The 5,871-nt window shown below is 38.8% G+C and overlaps 1 pseudogene; it reads right to left on the bottom strand.

Moving 5' to 3' along the window:
* Nucleotides 1–443: 443 nt before the first annotated feature.
* LOC146487624 (uncharacterized) lies at nt 444–2,437 on the bottom strand (annotated as a pseudogene).
* Nucleotides 2,438–5,871: the final 3,434 nt, after the last annotated feature.

Raw genomic sequence — 5,871 nt, 5'->3', positions numbered from 1 at the left:
CTTTACCGACGATTCGCAGCGATGAGCATAGAAAAGACACACTTGGAGAATGCCGGCAAATTTAATTGCAGATATCTGACTGGCGAAAATCGCAATAGCTGCACCGGGCACACCTGGCGGTTTTCGGCGATCTGCGTATAAAATCGCCAGGTGGCTCGCCGGCTTTACTTTGTGCATGCTTTTAGTTAGTCTCCTATACAGCCGTTCTTAGTGTCGTCACGCAACGCAGGGAGGAGCGTTGCGTGACGACACTAAGAATGGCTGCGTAGGAAACTAGCTTTTAGTGCACGCGACAAGGAATTAAGGAATGAAAATCCCGCCATTGTTACGAACTGTCCCGCAGTCCCAGCAATGTCAATCAAACAGAATCGAGCAAACATTTTTGGTAATGAAAGGAACACTAATAATTAAAAACCAAGCAAACAACTAAACTTACAAAAGCTTTATTCATCAAGCTTAAAAAAGAGCATACATGAAATTGATGACAATGAACGAGATGGAGTAAAGTCTGACATTAAAACTTTGCGGGTAGCACGACACTTGGAGTTAATTTTTCCTTTGATATTCCTCCAGGTTTGTCCTTCTCTTCGCTTTTGCTCAGTGGAAATTTACTGAAGACTAATAATTTCAGCGAATTTAATTTGACACTGTCCAGGCATTTTTTGTCATGACTGCCATCAGTATTGCTTTCCGCAAGTTCCTCTTTACTGAAGAAATGTGGCAGCAGCTTCAAGGCACACAAGTGTCAGTTGGTCTGTGGCTTTGATAGGACACCCTGAATGGTTTTTATTCTGGTCGGCGTAACACATGTGCTGATCAACTCCACGCCAACTTCCTGGGAAGCGCTTCCTTGTTGTACGGCAGATTGTACATCAGTAGGTTGGTTGTCCTCATGAAGTCCACTCAGAGTATCATAATTGATGGTGGTCAGGTATTGGCTCTGTTCTGCTGATTCAGTGTTGTCCTTCATTGAGGTTTCATTGTCTGATTCAGGAATGGATGTGGCATGAAGCTGGCAAAAAAAAAACCGGTTAAAAGCCTGTGTAAAATTGCGTGTTGAGTTGCTGTTTATGGCCGGGATACATATACAAGGGAGAAACTGGGTGTCAATGATCTTGTTCCGAACTAGTCAATTCAAAATTTATCAACATCGTGGGCTATCATGGCATCTTGATGCTGACTTACACAGGAAACCTTTAAGCAATTGAATTAGACTTTTTAATCGACGTGCAAGAAGTGAGTTTGGCAATGCAGTATTTTGGAAAAAAGGTGTGACATTTTCCATGTGTTGCTTTTCTACACGCAAAATTAGATTCTTTTCAAAGTCAGCCTTGGGTTTATTCCAAAAATATTCTTAAAATTTCGCTTATTTATTTGTAAAATAAATTCTTGAGGTAAAAAGAAGAGAGTGTAACAAGACAATTAAGAAACTGCTCGCAGGGAACACGAGGAACTATGAATTAATTTGACCTATAGAGACATTACCATAAGAAGGTTTTCCTGCTTTTCTGTCTGGTTCTTGAGGATCCGAGCGTTGACTGCTTCAATGCTTTCCAATCTGTTCCTGAATTCTCTACACTCCTCTGTTTTGTGGGCATGCTGCTGGCGCAAGGGAGTGATGAGGTCCTCTTGTTGATGGTCACGGTCAATGATGCTCGCCTCGGGTTGCTTTACTGTTGGGACTACTGACTGTGCCTTGGCTCTCTTTGCTTTGCGTTCGGTATTCCACTCCAGACAGAAGCGATGTTCAAAGGAAATTATGTGACTTCGGATTTCCACACAACACTGTTATTTCAAGACGTGTTTGCCTACTCATTAAAAAAGCGTCGAAAACCATGATGAGGCCGATTACAGTAAAGTACAAGTATAGGCGCTGACTGATTTTTTTTAACTAACTTAATCATTATTGCCGTGGTTCATTAAGGTACCAGATTGCGCAATGCTAATGAACTATCAATTGTTACAATAACCGGTCAAGCATTACTTGTGTTTTGCACAACTTTATAAAACTATACCTAAAAACTCGCACATTTGAAGTTGGCATGTTTGACTTGAATACTGATTACTATTTTGCTAAAACAACTAAAGAGATTACTATAAAGGGAGTCATAGATAACTGGTGTTGCGAATCGGCTGAGATGTCACAATAAATGCATGTTGTAATTAGTAATAATCGGACCAACCCACACAGTCGATCATCAATTATAGTGTATTACGAAAAATCACTTAGTAAGAAAAGAAAGGAACTATTAATTTTTGTGAATTTGTGTCAATAAATAACTCGCGTCAGACAAAACAGTCGCTTAACGAGGATGTATGTTAAAGTAAGGTTAACAGCTATACTTACATCTTTTGCGTGCACCATTTTCGTTTTGGAAGGCTTGATGGCCAGCTCGTTACTTTCCTTCTCTTCGGCGTTCACCAACTCGGGGCTCATCACATTTGTTTAGACGGCAATACGCATCAACAAACCAAATCTTAGCAAAACACGCTGGGGCTAGACTCACCCTTCGCGCGATCATAAATCTCATGGTTTTTTCAAACAATATGGCGGCATACTGCGCGCAATGTCTCATGGGGGACCATTTCTCGGTCAATGTCCTTCCCCGAGGGTTTTTTAGAGACCAATTGTGAAGACTGGGTACTAGTTATAACTTGTTTCGCGCCATCTTCGATTTCTGTGGTTCATGAGCTTTCCATCGATGTGTTTTTAGCCGATGTTTATGTATTTTTGAAGCCACAATGAAGGAGGGAACCGACAAGAGAGTGAGCAACCCAATGTAACAGGAAGCATCAAGGTCAGTGAATTAGAGGCCTGATTTTTCGGCTATTTTTGACCAAGTTTTAAAATTCTAAAATCATACGACCAAAGCTTGTTTACCGTTTGATTGGTTTGTGAACAAAAAATCTGTCTTTGCTCGTCGGTGTCAAATTTAAATCAAGCCTTTTACTTTGCTCTCTCACAGTTCTGTGCGCCATGGAAAGAAGAGAGGGAAACGATTTGACTTAAGGCAGTATCAAAAACAGGTAAAGAAAATGAAGGAGGACAAACTTCAGGCACTGGTTAAAGAAAAAGTTGATAAGGAAAATGAAGTTGTGAAACTTAGGAAAGAAACAGATAATCTTAACAACATGATAGCATATAGAAAGAGGAAGGTAGAAAGATGATGAGAAAGCTTACAAATGTAATATTTATGACCTATATAAATGGTCATATCAACAACATGGAACATGCAATGTGGCATTTTTAAATAAATTATATCAAGTTGTTCAAATGTGGATGGAGGTCTAGTAAAGAACTGGCTTGCAGTTCTATCTGTTACCCTAAATTAGCCCAATATGAATGAATGTTTACTTTATGACCAAAATATTAACATCAATCAATCAATCAGAGCCTTGCCTTTTTGTCAACAGATTGAGAAATGAGAATCCCAACAAGGGAAGACAACAAATTATTTTTTTCTAGACATGAAATACTCAAGGCTTCTGAATTGCTGTATAATTGAACTTTCTTGAGATAAGTTAGAACTCCCTCTTGTAAAAAGGCTGGGTGAGCCCATGCACAATATCAATAACCTTTTCAGTGTATGATTTTCTCACTTTTCTCCATGTATTTTTTATGACCGGGATGTGAGATTCTATTTAAAAAAAGGACATTTCTTACACTAAATGTAACTATTTTTTTCTGACTAGATCTCTGTACTCCATAATGCTTTGGCAGAACTACAACCAATAAGCAAGGTTCCAAGACTGCCTAATATCACAAGTGAAGTAAAAGACGACAATAGAGAACAGCTCAAGCTCTCAGAAGCCCAGAACAGGCGAAGGAAACGGACTACTTGTGAGAATTTGGTGCCAGCTTATTGCCAAAGTACCCAGGTAAAAAAATGAAAAAAAAGAAGAAAAAAAAAAACAGGAAAAGGCTGTTCTGGATGGTATGTGGGTTACACTGGTCACAAAATTAAGCAAGGAAGATCTCAACAAGTATTTTGAAAACTCAGTGACTTGTATGAAAAATGTACTACCAAAGGTTATGAAGAAAAACGTTTTAGAATCTGAGAAAGCTGTAAGCAATAAAATCAGGAGTGTGAGAGTATTATATGAAGGGGGGTTAATGAGCAAAAAGAAGTACAATGCCATACGCGAGTGCCCAATTGAAATATTGCAAGGCTGTTATGCACCAAACATGTTACCTTACAAACCTCTTTCACAGTTTATTAAAACTATTGACATTGGTGATGTAAGGGATTTAGGAGAATTTTGTGAGGAAGCAGGCTTAAATCCTCTTTCAGGGGTGTATAGAAGTTTCGAACCACTACTTCTGCAGTTAGCATCTCTTTATGTTAAGATCAATGCTAGCCTACCTTCCTTATATTGGTTCAACGAGAAAGTGGGTGTGTTTCACATTGCTTTAGGGGCTGACGGAGCACCTTTTGGAAAAGATGAGACAACAACAGCTTACCTGGTAAGCTTTTTTAATGTCCTAGAGCGAGTTGCCAGGAGTGAAGACAAATTTCTTCTCATGGGCTCCAACTGTAAAGAGGATGATCCTGTTCTGATCAATTTCACTAAGCATCTTGTTAAAGAAATGGCAACTATACAGGAAAAAAACTACATGGCTGGAAATATGGAGGTAAAATGTGTTTTTCAACTTGTCCCATGTGATCAAAAATGGCTAGCTTGTATGGGAGGGGAACTAAATAATACGGCAACATCTTTTTCCACATTTGCCACTGTCAGCAATAAGAATATGGCTACTTTGGGGGGAAACATTGGTGACAAAAAGGCAACTTGGCGGTGCTGGAAGTTCTCAGACAGAATTGAAAAAGCAAAAGCTGTAGGAAAGTACAAACAGAAGCGTTCTCAGAAAGAATTAAAAGCCAGGACAAAGGTCACTACCTTTATTGCAAAACAAGAATCTAGGCAAGAGTTTTAAGCCCCCCTTGGGAAAATTTATAGACAAAGCCAAAGTTGAGCCACTGAACACAAGCAACAATGCATGGCAGCACTTGTTCCTACAAATTTTTGTTATAGCCATGAAGCTGACAAAACAAGAGGTACTAAAAAAGGCTAGCAATTCTGAAGACTTGCCAAGCACGTGTGCTTTCAAAAAGTTTGTTACTTGTCTAGAACACTTACTTAACCGAAAAGGCTTTGAATAACATCTGTAAGTGGTACAATGAGAAGCGCAATTTGTCATACAGATTTACAGGCAAAGAATCAAAATGCTTTGCCTGGAATTTTGGGCATGTGACAGAAACACTGCTGAAACTGAATCCTGACAAGAGCACAGTTTTTAAGTTACATGACCTTCACAAAGCTGCTGAAAAATTGCGTGATAGTGTCTCCCTCTCACAGAAGAACAAATTCTGCAGTTGGAGAATTCTTGCAAAGAATATTTCAATGTGAATGCTTTGTTTTTTGCAAAAGGTAAACCCCACAGTCTGTACCATTGGGTATGTAGTACCTTTGCACACAAAAGAAATGGTTCAAACATTGTAAACTGTATTCTGCTGTTATTAAGTTCGCAACAGCAGAATACAGTTTATGAAGTAGAATCCATATGAAAATTAGCCATGTGGAATTTTTCGTGTTGAGCCAATGACGTCACTTCCTGTAATTTGAGCCTTAACTTCCAAGTGTAAGCAACCTAAGTGTATTTGCGTATTTAAATTAAAAAAAAAAATGTTATAATATTGGAAAATAAAATACAGAATAATAGTCGGGGGCGATTATTTTTTCCCACTGAAAGGGGGCAAATTTTTCTAGGGAGGCGATTAATTGAAGTATGGCTATTATTCGAGGAAATATGGTATGTTCAAATGTTTATCGTTTGCTAGTCTCCTGAGACATCCACAATTATAATCAACA

This window comes from Pavona decussata, unplaced genomic scaffold (assembly GCF_977016875.1).
Source record: "Pavona decussata unplaced genomic scaffold, jaPavDecu1.1 SCAFFOLD_14, whole genome shotgun sequence".
NCBI lineage: Eukaryota > Metazoa > Cnidaria > Anthozoa > Scleractinia > Agariciidae > Pavona > Pavona decussata.
This window is presented reverse-complemented; position numbering and strand designations above follow the sequence as displayed.